The sequence below is a fragment of the Arvicanthis niloticus genome, chromosome 11, assembly GCF_011762505.2.
Source record: "Arvicanthis niloticus isolate mArvNil1 chromosome 11, mArvNil1.pat.X, whole genome shotgun sequence".
NCBI lineage: Eukaryota > Metazoa > Chordata > Mammalia > Rodentia > Muridae > Arvicanthis > Arvicanthis niloticus.
The window spans coordinates 13,041,467-13,057,244 of NC_047668.1; the positions used below are offsets into that span (position 1 = coordinate 13,041,467).

A 15,778-nucleotide genomic window follows, 5' to 3' on the forward strand; every position below is an offset into this window, starting at 1 on the left:
GTTTTTGTTTGTTTTTTGGCAGGTGAGGGCCGGGAGGAAGCAGTTACACCTCTTTGGGAAGTGGGTGGTTCCCGAAGCTTGTGGAAAGAACCCCGCCCTACACCCTGTTCCTTCATTTGCTGTCCTTTAGAAAGAAAACTAATTATAGAGAACAAGATTCTCGAGGACCATACAGAATTCAGTTTTCATTAAAAATTTCTTACTCTCCGCCGTCTTCAACTTCAGTTTCTCTGAAGACCGAAGCAGCTAAATTTGGGATGAAGTGTTAAAGGGAGGGTTTTTGGATACTTGGTCCTAGACAGCACTGATGAAACCCGAACTGTGTACTTACGGAACTTTTGGTTCTGTACTTGGGTTTTGTTTGTTTGTTTGCTTGTTTTGTTTTTTTTTTTGTTTTTTGGATGAAGAAATTTGAAGTAAAAAGCAAAGTTGGTCAGGGCTTATGTATAGAATAATAGGATAACTTAGGTTAGATCCCAGGATTCTAATTCAAAGTTTATCGTCTCAAGCTGTTTTTTTAATTTCTGCCTATTTTGGGAAGTGTTTAGTGTTGTGTCCTCTGTTTCATGGATGGAGTTCTCACTGTGTTGTGACTAATACCACTAATAATACCCAACATTTGTGGCAGTGTTTTACTGTCTACAGAGTGTTTCACATGAATTAGAATAATACAGCTTGACAATCTAGAAATAGAGATATTATTGCCATTTTTAAAAATATAAACGAGAGAGTTGAAGGTAAGCCATGGATGGAGCTGATGGAGATTAAATCACAAAGCCCAGATTTTCTGTCTCTAATTTGTTTTTCAGACTTCCTACATGTCTGACAGCTAATCTTTATCACAAGTACTTACTCCTGTGCTATAATGAAAAAGCAATTAAATCCATCTTATGTAAACCATTTAAATATGGTATATTTTTTTTTTTTTTTTTTTTTTTTTTTTTTTTAACATTTTCATTGTGGAGTTAAGTCATTGAAAACTTGTGTGAAAAGATGTGCTGAGATGTACAAAGTCACCGGGCACGTAGATGTGTTACAAAATAATAGCGGTTTGAAACTGGACACTTGGTGCAACCTGACTCTCACTTGAGACAAGCTGTAGACTGCATAAATGCAGAACTATGAAGTCGAGTTACAACAGGATATTGAGATTTCCTAAATTAACTGCCATGCTGGATTAAGAATTTGTTTCTTTATATTTTTTTGGCATAGAGGGGTGTGTGTGTGTGTGTGTGTGTGTGTGTGTGTTTCCTAACTTGGGAAACATGAGATGTATTACTATCACACCTGTTGGATAGTTTGTAGGACCTGGCTTCCTCAGTTTGAAAATAGAATACTTAAAAAAACAAACTTTTTGCTTTTATAATTTAAGGAGTCTTCTGAAAAAATGAAATCACCAGGGATGACTTATCTTTCCCAGCTTTCAGATGTTGGACATTGTTACAGACCTGTGCCTATAAGAAGCCCCTGCTGACGTAGTGTAGAGCCACGGAGGTTAGCCAGACACACTGTGCCAACAGCAGGTGATCGTCAGCAAACACTTTTCTGTGGGGAGTTGCTTTTATATAGAGTACACTAGATGCTGCTAAACAGGAAAATTCCTCACAACAATATGCAGGCACCAGATGTCAGGATAGCAGGTTCTGAGATCTTGTCAGAATAGCAGGTTCTGAGATCTTGTCAGAATGCATACTAAAAAAATGAACTCCCAAATGCTAGGGTTGGTATTAAGTTCTCTCCCTCTGTCTCAGGGCTAGGAATTGAACTGAGGACTCAAGTGTTCTAGCAGGCATTTTGCTGCCAAGCAACATTTCAGCTTCAGTATTGAATGGTTAGTTACGTAAAGTAAGATTCGTACGGTTTCTAAGAAAACGAGTGGGAGAAATAGAAAGATAAAGTTGAGCCCTTAGAGGCTTGCCGGCTGGTATTCTATTTTGTAGTTGGAAGAGCCATTTCCTTTTTGGAAATAAATAGGGTTTTAAGGAAAAACAATGAAGAAACTACTTAGTCTGCTAATAACACAGAACTATATTGGACCAAACAAAAGTTCTATTCACTAGGGGTATTTATCAGAGAAGTCAGTACATGCAGATAATAAAATATCACCTCCCTTAGAAAAAGTATGTCCAGCCATGATCTGTCTCCTGTTGGCATCACTGATCTACAACTGCTTTAGTGTGGTCTTCTGTATAGGTCCTTACTCATTGGGCAGAGGTCTATAGGAATGTCTAACATTTGAAAGTCTTTAAAGATGTCTTCAGTGCTTTTTATTTTTAAAAAGTATATGTTTTGTTTTTTCATGTCTGTATGTATGTCTGTGCATTACATATGTGCTCTGGTACCCATGGAAGCTAGAAGAGGGTGTTTGATCCCCTAGAACTGGAGTTGCAGATAGCTGTAAGCTACCGTATGGGTTCTGGGACTTGAATCTCTAGGTTCTCTGGAAAGCAGCCAGTGTTCTTAACCATTGAGCTGCCTCTCCAGCCAGCCAGCCTGTATGTCTTCCTGTCTTCTGTCTAAGTCCTTACATTATTAAAAAAGCAAAAAAAGGTGTGTATGTCTTGTCTTCTTTTCCTTAAAAATTATTATATTAAAACTTAAATATCCAGTAGTATCCTTTTTCTTGGCATGTGTGTTTCCACTGTAGTGAAGACTCCAGTTAAATTGATAGAATTTAGCTAGTTGTCATGGTGCATGTCAGTGCCAAGGCAGGAGAATGACAAGTCAGGACACTCTGGGGTGCAGCTTTATAGGGAGTACCATGTCAACCAGGGCTACACAGCGAGAGACTGTGTCAAAAAAAGATTAAACTCTCCTCTGATGGATTTAGATTTCAGATCTGCTGGCTGCTTATTGATCATGTATTTGGTTTGTAGGAACTAAAAGTTAAGCCAAAAAAATAATAATAAGTAAAAGGGCTTGTCTGGTTTGTAGAGTTTCATGGTATCTTTTTTACTTCCCACTTCTGTCTTATAACTAGTCGCTTTAAGATATAATAATGATGATGGTAGTAAGGTTAGCACATGTAAAGTGACTAAAATAGCTCTGGATATATTCTATATATTCTGGAAATGTTAGTTTGCTTCTACCTAAAGTGGCAAGTTGAAAGTTTAGTCATCTGGATTTAAAAACACAAGGGCTTATTTAGCTAAGAATGGGTTATTGTTAGATGATTCTAACAGCTTTACTACTATATAGTTGTCATCCAATAAAATTGTACATATTTAAAGTTTTTACAGTAATTTTAACAGGGGTTCCTCATGAAATCAACAGTAGGCTTACCCATACAGGATAAATCTAGCTAGGGCTTGGGTATGAGGCTCAGCAATAAAGGATGCACTGTTTGTACAGGGCCCAGGAGCTATCTTTTCCACAACACAAGTAGCAGAATAAGAAGAGCTGGCGTTGTAGCTCAGTGGTAGAGTGCTTGCCTAGCATGCTTGAGGGTTCAACCTCAATACTAACTGAATCCTAGGTTCAACCCTAATACTACCAGCACAACTAAGCAACAAAAACATATAGCCAGATACATAAGATAATGATTGTTGTCTTAACCTCCCAAAGTTTCTTCCTGCTCCCCTTTCTTCTTTGCTTCTTCCTCAGATTGTGGCTTCCTGTCCAACCCTGCACAAATTCCAGTCTGTTCTAAGTTTGCATTTTGTAGAGTTTTATATACATGGGATTACATAGCACATAACTGAAAATTTATGGTGTTTTTTATTTTCTTTTACTTAGCCTCATTATTTTGAAACCCATTTTTGTTGTCCTCTGGTGTCAGTGGTTTGTGTTTTTATTCTTGACTAGACCACAGTTTTTCCACTTATCTGTTGATTAACATGTGGGTTGTTTGGGACTATTACAAATGGAGTTGCCGCAAAGTGCTTGAATAGCTGTGCTTTTCATTTTGAGTGGTTAGATACGTAGGAATGGAACGGCTAGATCATGTGATAGTATATTAATTAACATTTGAGAAACTGCCAGCCAGGTGCAATAGTTAATGCCTATAATCTCAGCACTTGGGAGGCTGAGTCAGGAGGATTGCCTCAAGTTTGAATCTACATAAATGAGTTAGTCTAGTCTGGGCTATAGAATTAGAGAGACTTTGTTTCAACAACAGAACAACAAAAGAAACTGCCAATCTCTCTTTTATTGTTTAACATTTCGATAGTAGCATGAGTGCCAGTTCCTCCATATATGAGTTGACACTGCTCAGTGTGAGCGAGCGACCTTTGTTTCAGCCTGTAGTGTGTGTGTTGATCATGTCTGACAGTCTGTGCTTACTTCCAGTGTGTAACTTTTTGGGTAAACTTTCTCTTGAAGTCTCATCACTTTTTTTAGTATGCTCGTGTGTGTGTGTGTGTGTGTGTGTGTACATGAGCATATGGAGGATGGAATGTTGAGGTTCTGAGTATATCTGGATTAATCTCATTTGTTGGGGCAGGGTCACCAAATCGAATCCAGAGTTTCTTGATAGCAGCTAGTGGAGCAAGCCAGCTTGCTTCAGGAATCACCTGTCCTTACCTTCCAAGCTCTGGGCTTGGGATCTGAATGTTGGTCCTCAGGTTAGTATGGCAAGTGCTTTATCTGCTGGGCCATCTCCTCAGCCGTCATCGTCGTCGGAATTTTTAAATTGTTTTGTTTTCTACTTTAGTTTTGAAATTTCCTTATATACTCGGTATACAGATTTTTTTTTGAGGGTTTGTTTTGTTTTGTTTTCTCAGTGCTTAGGATCAAAACCAGGACCTCAAGCTTAGGCAGGTGCTCTACTTCCAGTGGCACCTAGCTACTTAAGACAAGTATTTTCACCAAAGAAATGACTTACCAAGAACTCTAACCTCCAGTTCTGGCCAATTGTGGGTCATCTTTCCATTCCCTTAAACATTTATTTTTATTTTGTGTTTATGGGTGTTTTGTCTGCATGTGTGTTTGTGTACATGTGCTAGGCCCATACAGGCCAGGAGAAGGTGTCAGGACAATAGCCAGTGCTCTACGGAGGAGCCAGCTCTCCATCCCCTAGGATTCTTAATTTTGATTAAATATTTATGAGTTGGGGATGTGGCTCAGGAAAGAGTGTTTGCCTGCCTTGCACAAATTCTTGGGTTTCATCCCCATCAGGACCACCAAAACCAAAACTTTACCTTATTTAAAAATGTATATCAACTTTTTCTTTTATGTTAATTTTTAGACAGTGTCATCTAAAATCTTTGCCTATCTCATGGTTACATATTTTCCTTTATGCTTCTAAAAGTGATACCAGTTTAAGTTTTATCTGGGGCCGTGATTCATCCTGAATTAGTTTTGCTTTGTAAATGTGATAAAAAGTGTGCTATAGAGTGCTTCTCCACCCATCTTTCTATGTAGATACCAGTTTTCAGACTTAGGTTTAAGTCCTACTATATTGAACTGCCTGCCCTTGTGCTTCTGGTAGAACCTGGCTGTCTAAATATATGTGGGCCTATTTCTAGACTGTTTTGTTTCAGTGATCTGTTTTATTTGTGCTGGTTCCAATACCACAATGTTTTGATTATTGTAACTAAAATAAATCTTGAAACTTAGTATTTCTTCCAATTTTCTCATTTTCATGGGTGTTCTTTGTTACTGCTTTTGCTTTTGAAGTGCCAGACCATTTCTGTTTCCATGTGAATTTAAGATTAACTTGTTAAGCCAATCAAGTGCATCATGGTGGCACATTCCTGTTGTCCCAGCTAGTTCATTGTCTAGCAACTTAGGAGGCTGAAGACAAAGGAACATTTGAGGCAACTACTTCAAGCCTTGCCTGGGCAACATAGTGTTGAGACACTCCAAAAAGCAAAAGGTTCTGGAGAGATGGCTCAGTGGTTAAGAGCACTGGCTGTTCTTCCAGAGGTCCTGGATTCAGTTCTCAGTACACACATGGTGACTGCTGACAACCATCCGTAAATCTGCTTCCAGGAATCTAATTCCCTTTTATGGCCTCTGAAGGCATCAGGCATACAAATGGTACACAGAATTATGCAGGCAAAACATCTATACATGTGAAATAATGTTTAAAAGAATGAAAGTTAGTTTCTCAATTTCTAAACATAGCAGCAACCCCTTGGGATTTTGACTGGGACTGTTTTGAGTCTGAACAGCAGTCTGGGAAAGTCTGAAGACAGTTTGATACTTTGCATCGTGAGCCAGGATGTCTCTGTTTACTTACACAGGACTTCTTTATGTTTCCCAGCAGTGTTGAGCTGTGAAACTTGGATCAGAGTTAACCCCTAATGTTTTCTATGTTTGTAGCTTTTATAAAATGTTATCTTAGGCAGGCATGGTAGCACACACCTCTAATCTTAGCACTCAGCAGTCAGAGGCAGGCAGATTTCTGAGTTCCAAGCCAGCCAGGGCTAGATAATAAGACTACATCTCAACAAACAAACAAACAAAACTACCAGAACCAAAACCCCAAACATACAGAATCCCACCTCCCCTCCACATACTCCTAAATGTTGTCTTGGTATTTATTTCTGGTTGTAGTTAGTTTAGGGAAATACTAACTTTAAACATATTTTTATTTTGTGTGTATGAATGTTTGCCTGCATGTGTGTTTGTGTACCACTTGTGTTCCTGGTGCCTGAGAGGTTAGAAAAGGTCTTTGGAGCTCCTAGAACTGAATTTACAGAGGGTGTAAGCCACCATATGGGGTTTGGGAGTCAAACTCCAGCCCTCTGGAAAAACAACCAGTATTTTTATTCACTGAGCTGTCTCTCCATTTCACACCTCTCTTGCCCCTTGGGTGAATTCCATTGGTTTTCTTTTCTTTTTTTTTTTCCCCTTTCCAATGTGGGTGCTTTATTCCTTCCCCCACCCCCACCCCCGCCTTCTTGAACTAACTATGAAGTGGATATCTTTTTAACAGCCTTTTTTTTTTTTTTTTTTTTTTTTAAAAAGAAAGGAGAGAAAAGTGATGAGTATGCATCCTTGTTCTCAATTTTAGGGGGGAAAGCGATTGATTTTTCACCATGTAGTATGATATTAATTGTAGGATTGATTTTCACTTTTATATTAAGCATTGCTTTTAAAAAATTTGTATCTATACATAGTATATTCGTGTATGTGTGTGTGTGTCTTTACAGTGCTTGTGTGGAGGTTGGTTTGTGCAGTTGGTATTCGCTTTCCACCTTTACATGGGCTCTGGAGATAGAACTCTGGTTATCAGGTGTGGTAGCAGGCACTTTTACCTTCTGTGGCATGCCCTAGCGCCCGCCTACTGTGCCATTAATTAGCCTTTTTTTTTTTTTTTTTTTGCTTTCATCTGATTGTGCTACATGGTAAAATTTTCTCATCTTTTTAATCTACTCTGACTTTATATTTAAAGTGGGCTTTCTGTTACTTGGCTCATCCCATCCCCTTCATTTACTTATTTTGGCCAGAACAGGGACCAAGTGAGGTTCTGAGTGAATGTGTGTTGTTGATATAAGCATAGCCATGTCAAGGACCTCAGTGCCTCAGACCCATGGGGGTGGCAAATTCTTCCTTGGGTGACACTTAGAGGGATGGCAAAGCTTTTCTGTGGTCCATGTGTGGATGTTGATAGTGTGTGCAAAAAAAAAAAATCTTCATCATAGCTTTCTCCCCTGGGTGTTTATGGTTTGATGACTGCTCCCCTCCACAGGCTGTTCTAGTGAGGCTAGCTAAGCCTGTCTCCTTGTCAGTTGTACACCATGAACCCTGCCTCCCTGTTCAGCTGTATACAGTAAACATTCTGAGTTTTGGGGATGCTGTGGCTTCTCCTTCAGGGAGCCCAGACAACCAATTTCCCAGCTTTTCTCTGTGTGTCTGTCATTTCTTTATTCACTTGCCACCCCTAGTCAGAGTTTCAGGACCCATGCTGTGCAAAGACATGGCAGGATATGGTCTCATGAATCCTGCCCTCAAACTTACTGTGTAGTTGAGACTGATGATGAATGATCTTGAGTTTCTGATCTTCTTGCTTTCACCTCCTGGCTTCTGGGATTATAAGCATGTGATTCCATGCCTGGTTTATGTGGTGCTGGGGATCAGACCAAAGCTTTATGCATTCTAGTTAGGCAAGCACCAGCTCCAATTTTACTGATTGGTTGGTTGGTTGGTTGGTTACTTGCTTGCTTGCTTTAGAGACAGGGCATTGTCATGTAACCCTGGTTGACCCAGCATTCACTGTGTGCTAGCCTTAAACTTGAAATTCTCTTCCTGCTTCAGCCTCTAGAATGCTAAGATGACAGGAGTACATCATCATACCTAGAGAGAAGTCTTTTAAAACATGACCCTATTAATCTACCTTTTAATGGAAATGTTGGGGATTATTGCATTTAATGTGATTGTTGATATGATTAAGTTTGAGTTGGCTATCTTGCTTTTTGTTTTCTTTTTGGCCTATCTGTTTAGTTCTGTCTTCCCCTTCCCCTCCTCCTCCTTTTGATTAGTTCATAGCAAGTATCTGTAAACCTGTCGGGGTGGGGTCTACACCTCTGAGTGATGTCACACCAGTTTGCATTTAAGACCCTTTCAAGACTTCCATTGCCTTACTTTGAGCATTTATGCTTTTGTTACCGTCTTTTACCTATATGTTGTAAATCTAACACTATATTATTTTATATAAGCAAATAGTTATCTTTGTAGGATTTTTAGAGTTTTTCAGGTCCGAGTATAGACTCCAGGGCTTCACAAATGCTTGGCATATTTTCTGCCACTGAGCTACACTGTAACCTTTGTAAGATTTGTAAGTGACAAAAAGGTCTTATACATTTCTTCATTTAGTGCCATTTTTAGTGCTGTTAATTCCTTAACGTAGAAACTGTGTCTATTCTGTGTAATTTTATTTGTGCTTAAAAACTAACATTTCCTCTATGGTGATTGTCTGCTAGTGAAAACCTATTTTATTTTTAATACTCTTTGAAAGACAGTTTTGCTATGTTTAGATTCTAGATCTATGGTCTTTTCCACCTCCCCAACCCCCCACCCCTGCCTTTGTTCTTTAAATATTTTATTTCACTATCTTCTTGCTTGTAATGTTTCTGTTAAGTCTTTTTTTTCATCGTAATTCTGTCCTGTATACAATATACCATTTCTTTTCCTATGTCTGCTTTTAAGATTTCCCCTCTTCATTAGTTGTGAGCCATTAGATTATCTTCATATTTCTTGATGTTCATTGAGCTTCTTAAATGCAAGTGGTAGCCTGTGGCAGAGGGCAGCTGTTTACATCACCACGGACAGGACAGGAAGCAGCTTGGGGATAATATACTTGAGAGGTACTTGTACCTGTCTGCAGTGACTTACTTTCTTCAGCTCTGCCCTGCCTTCTAAGTTTCAAGAACTGCCTGCAAATAGCATCATTACCAGGATGCAAAGCTTTTGAAACATAAAAGATTCAAACCATAACTCTGATTAATGTACTTAATAGAACAAGATGTTTTAAATACAGAAAAGCATCTTTGCACTCGTATGTCATTTATTGAGGATTATGTTGTAGCCAAGTGAGCAGTGAGTGCAGCGTAGAGCAAATCATTAGAGAAGAGCAGCAGCGTCCCCTGTGGAGAAAGGAAACATCATCAGGTTAGAGATAAGCTGGTTACAGGAGTAAGTCACTGAATTTGGTTCTTAAATTTCCTGGTAGCCCAGGTAAACAGAGAAAGGTCATGTTACAGGCTTTTTGGTGTCTTCAGAATAGAAAGAATTCTTTGTTTTTGGTTAAAAGAATGTTTTTCCCATTTCTCTGTCTCTGTTTCTTTCACTCACTTGACTTAAGTTTAAATGTTCCTGTGTTGTCCTCCCAGGTATTAGCATTGCACCATGGCTGGTTTTGAAACTTTTTTCTTATTTAATTTGAAATTTGTGGATGCACTCATATATTTATTGTATAGTACCTTTTGTTGAAGTATTCATACTATAGAAATAGATCTTAGAGAAAATTCTAGAGTAGTTTAGTATTTTTTTTGTGTGTGTGAGTGATACTACCTTCTTCCAATTGACATGAATCTTATATTTAATGATAAGTAGAAAAAGATAAATTTATATTGAGACCTTGGAGTTTGAAATGTATGGGACCTCTCCCCCCTCCCCCCCTCGAAACAAGGTCTCTGTGTAGTCCTGGCTGTCTTGGAACTTGCTGTGCAGGCTGTGATGATCTTAAACTCACAGAGATCCTTTTGGCTCTGCTTCTGAGATTAAAGGAACGTTCCACTATGCCCAGTCTATGTAGGACATCTTTATGTTGTCTCTTCAGCTAAATACTGCTCTTTTTGTTTGTGTGCATGAGGGCGAGGGTGCACATGTGTGCATATGGAGGCCAGAGGTCAATGAGAGATATCTCAAATGTTCCTTTTTTTCTTTTTTGAGTCAGGGACTCTCCTTTGGCTTGGAGCTCACTATCGACTGGACTGGCTGACTGAAAAGCCCTAGGGATCCTTCTGTCTCTGACTTTTCAACTTTGGAATTATAGGTGCCTATAAAACCCCTACATGAGTTTTGGGGATCCAAACTCAGATCTTTATACTGTGTGACAAGCACTTTACGTTACCAACTAAGCCATCTCCCCAGCCCTGTCCAGTTTATTCTTGTCTGTTCTTACCATCATTTTTTTTATTAAACTATTTATTTATTGTTGCTTAATAATTTGTATGAGTTTACTGATTGGTTTCCTTATGAGGGTCTTTCTGAATTTTCTGAATTTTCACAAGGTGCTGTCACAGTCTTTCTATAGTACATTAATGAGCATGTCACAACTGTTTGCAGCTCTGTCATGGATCCCCGTTGTCAAGAAGATGAAGTTTAAATTTTTTAATTTGTGTTTAAAACAATACAATTATCTGATCTTAATGTTCTGAGTGATGCAGTTGCATCTTAAAACTCAAAGGAGTATAGTGTGGTACTTCATTCAGTTGAAACTCATTTGACTAATCTGAGTCCCAGTTCTCTCCTGATAGCAGATTTCTTTTCTTTTCTTTTTTTTCTTTCTTTCTTTTTTTCTTTTAAAGATTTATTTATTTTACTTAAGTACACTGTCGCTGTCTTCAGACACACCAGAAGAGGGCATCAGATCCCATTATAGATGTTTGTGAGTCACCATGTTGTTGCTGGGAATTGAACTCAGGACCTCTGGAAGAGCTCTTAACCACTGAGCCATCTCTCCAGCCTGATAGCAGATTTCTTTGCATCCTGTTTTAGTGGGTGACACTCTCCATGGATTACTCCTTTTATACTTTTGATACACTTACACATTCATCTGAAAATACCCCATGTTGCTTGTTTATATTGTCCTTCAAGACTTTCTCAGTGCTCTGAGTTCTCCACTTTCTGTTTGGGTGCATGCGTGCGTTCGAGACAGGGTTTCTCTGATGCCCTTTGTCCTGGAACTTACACTGTAGACCAGGCTGGCCTCGAACTCACAGGACCCCTTGCCTCTGCCTCCTGCATATTAGGAGGCACTACCAGGACCAGTCCATTCCATTTCATTGATTATACACGTTTGCAGACTTCTCTTCTGTAGCCAAATTCTCCCCTCAGTGTTAATGTTTTCTAGTGTTCTGTTTACAGATCTCTTTTCTTCTACCTATATATAAACCTTGAGTAAATTGTCCTTGGCTTCAAATGCCAATATATTTATTGTCATTGATCCCATTCAGATTCCAGGTTTTAACTCTGACACCTTTCCTAATCTAAAAAGCAGTATCTGCACTTAAAAGACTCACCGCCATACCTTAGATTCCTCCAGTATCCTTAGATCCCTTCTACCACATTGCCTTCCTATTTCACCCCTTGTTAGAGCTTGGTGACACATCACACTGTAGTATCCAACCAGAATCACTGTGCTATCCCTTGCTAATACATGCTGTACCAGTCTGACTTCCTATCATTCTTTCCATCTGAAAGCTTCAACTTTTGCAACTTTCAGCTTTCAGGGGAAGTGTACACACAGTTTCTGTCAAGCCTTTCTGGGTGTAGGAGCTGACATGACACTTCATGTACTGTGCCTATTCACCTCTAGTCATTTGATTCTTTGGTGCCAATATCATTTGCATGCCTAAGGAATGCCTCAAGTTTTTCCTGAGCACAGAAATATCTTTTTATATCCCTAAATTCAGTGTGGTGGCTTGCACTATAGTAGGTGCTCAGTAAATACTGTTCAGTTCTTGAGTAGATACATTAAGGATGAGGAGAGCAAAACTGTTTTCTGAATATTCAATTGGCAGTGGTAGAAAATCATGGAGGTCAATATTCGAATCAGAAAGAAAGTTGAGTTGTTTTAAATACTCATGTAAAAGCTTTTGATTCAGAATCTAAAGTCTGCTGTATAACATAGAAGAACAGGCAAACATGGGCGCACACACCCAGGACATTAACTGAAAAATGAGCAGACAAACATACACACAGCTAGGACACTAACTGAAAAATGTTTATGGCATTATGTTATGGGTAACAGATAATCTCTACTGCTGAAAGACATTTTTATTTTCTCGTTTATAGTATTTGGTTTTTATAAAACTCATCTTAGGAACCCCCAGAAATGTTAGGCTTAAAGTACATTAGTCCTTACTTTTACCCCCACTGTGTAATACAGTTAACAGACCCAGAGAGCAGGCTTGATTCAAAGACAGAGCAAATGGAAAGTTCAAAGTTCTGATCTTGAAGATTGGAGCTATGTGGCCGATGGATACCTGGCAAAGGCTTTAGAAGATGGGAGAGACAGAATGTATTCTTCTCTGCAGCTTCTGCAGGAAGACAGAGGTACTGCTAGTGCCTTGAGTTTTGCCCATTGATTTCAGACTCTGGGCTTTCAGTGTTTGAGAGAATAACCTTTGATGTTTTGGGCTGTAATTTCTTGAAGACGGTCATAAAAAGCTAGAAGTTTCTTGGCAGTTTTGGCCTTTCCCTCTCTACTGTATGTATTTGAGAATCAAATTTCCCTGAAAAGCTTGATTGGATGTTTGCTTTTTGAAACAATATACCTTCCTATATAGCTCTGGCTGATTTGAACAGGAAACCCTCGTGCTACACCTCCTGATAGCCTTACAAGTTTGTACCACTATGCTTGAACTTCCTCGGCTTTGTTTTAATTACATTGAACATACAGACTTAATTTAGAGGAATACATTAGTAGTATGTCCTCTCTGTTCTAAGAAGTTTTCCATTTACTTAAATTTTTTTCTTTTTAAGTTTGAGAATTAAAGGTATTATATTTTTTTCCAGAAGAGATTTTTGCACACCTTTTAAAAACATAGCTGGAAACAGTTACATTTTAGAAGAATGTTAATATTTACAAGGATATTTGGGAAGTCGAGGTAGGACTACTACAGTAGAAGGCCACGTCAGCCCTACAGTATCAGATTCTACCTCCAAAGGATGGCGACAGAAGGTGCTTGTGGATGAAATGAGGATTTAGATGAAGTTGAAGAAGAAAGTATTTTTAAAACCTTGGAGTTGGGATATAGAGGGCCAGCATATCACGAGGCCTGACCCAGTGTGCCGAGCCTTGGGTTCAGAACTCAGTGCCACAGAGACAAACAAAACACCCTGAAATGTTTGAGCAAGTTCAGCAGATTGTAATAATTTGCAGATTGATTTTAGAATTTAGCTTTGTTCCTACATTGGAATATTATGTTTCTAAAGATTTGCTGGAATTTTTTTTTGATGAGAACCATGCTGAGACTTCATGCATGTTAACACATGTTACATCCCTGAATTACATGTCCAATCATTAATAATTACTAAATAAGTAAGCTTTTCATGTAAAGAATTTGTCTGGTAAATTTATATTCTTAGTGAATTTTTAGACAGTATTTTTATAGAAAATCTGCTGTCATATGTTGGTAATAATTGTATTTTTTATTACTTAGTATTTGACAGGCTCTAGCTCATGCATTTTACATGATTACTTAATCCCTGCTGTAGCATCATGTGGTAGAGAGAAGTTAACTGCTGAGGCGATGCGAAGACTAGGTAAAGAAACTCAAGGCTGGATTCTGAATTTTTATTGTTTATTACCTAATACTTTCAATCTTTACAGTATCGGTCCATGAAGTTATTATAACAACACCTCAAATACAGTTAGAGACTGCACAAAAAATACACTGAACCACAAAGCTTATGGGGTGGGGGGTTGAAGCATTTTTTTCAGAGTTTAATTGGACTCTTAAATATGATAAAATTAAATCACTTGTACCTCAAGGTAAAACACTTACCTAGCACTTTCAAGACCTGGGTTCTGGCCAAGCAAGCACAAGACTAGATTTATATCCTACTCAGTCTAGTAGTAGAATTTGTTTTTAAGAATAAATGAGCCCTACATGTCTGGTAAAAATAAGCAACTTAGGAAATGATGAGTTTCTGCTAGAAAACAAAGGACATAAAACTGACTGCTGGTGTTTTATTTCAGATAATGTAAGGACAACATAGAACGGTTTGTTATCTTCTCTCTACCCAAACTTCTAAAAGGCATATACCTAATCGCTTCAGTACCCAAAAGAATACTTTGACTGCTAGAGGAATGATTTTATTAACTGAGATAGCTATTGTGGATGTGTTCAACTGGTTATAAAATACTAATATTACTTTATTTTGATTACTCTGAAAACATGGCATTATTTTATAATATAAAAACAGTATACTGAGTTAGGTATTCTTCAAAAAACTGAAAGTCATGTTAAATATTAGTCATATGGTGATACTATAGTTTGAAACTTCTAATTTTAGGGAGATTTTTACATTTTCAGTTCTTTATTTTATAGTAGGTGTTTTCAGTTGGTTAGGAAGGTTAGCATTCATTCATTTAGCCAGGTAGGATGTTACAGGTTTCAGAGACTGGATGCTAAGGAATTAAATATTAGCACTAGAAGAGACCACCAAAAGAAAGAAAGCAACAGAAGAACTATGCACGTGTTAGCAGTCCTTCCTATCCTGGAAACTCTTAGTTAATTACTTTGCATCTCTGTGATTCTGGATGGGTCATACAAACAATAAAACATGTGTTGTCCTCTGTTTGGCTTCTTTTACTTAGCACAATGTTCTAAACAGGACTTCATTCTTTTTTCATGAGAATGTGATACTGGTTGTATGAATATACTACATTTTGTCTATCAGTTCATCATTCACGGATATTTAAATTGTTTGCCATGTTTGGCAATTATGAGTGATGGTGAATATTTGCATCCTAATAATAAACTCTTTGGGTCATGTGGTAATTCTCTTAACATTTAAAAAAATCTTTCCAAATCATTTTCTAAAACAGCTATGTCATCTATAGTCATAGCATCAATGTACAATTCAAATTTTCCACATTTTTGCCAACTCTTGTTTCATGTCCAGTCCAATTATAGCTTCATAGTGGTGCATCTTCCTCTTTGTGCTAGAGAGTGAAGCCAGGACCTCAAGCACACTACATAAGTGCTCAGTATGTATGTATGAGGAGGAGGAGGGAGAGGAAGAGGAGGAGGAATAGAAGGAGGAGAAAGACGAGGGGGAGGAGGAGGCGGCCACCACAGCGGCATTCTTTGAAATGGCATCTTGCTTCTGCCTTGTTGGCCGCCAGTGCTGAGCATCCCCGTCTAGGGGAAAGAAGGTTTAACAAGCTTCCCTGCTATGGCTGCTCTGGGTATTTTCCCCCCCCCCCCCCCCACTGTTTATAGTTTCTGTTGCTTTTCTGATGGCTGTTTATCAATTTTGCTGAGATAATTTCCTGGAGATGGTGGCCATCCATGTCTTAGTATGGTCTACCATTTTTCAGTCCAACATTATTAATTTTAAATATTTATTTTAATTTTATGCATATGTCTGTCTTTCT

At 38.4% G+C, this 15,778-nt stretch overlaps 1 protein-coding gene across 6 annotated transcripts in view; it reads left to right on the forward strand.

Annotated features, from left to right (window-relative positions):
- Window positions 1-15,778, forward strand: part of Ralgapa1 (Ral GTPase activating protein catalytic subunit alpha 1) — a 210,746-nt gene that overhangs the window by 754 nt on the left and 194,214 nt on the right. The window lies entirely within an intron of this gene.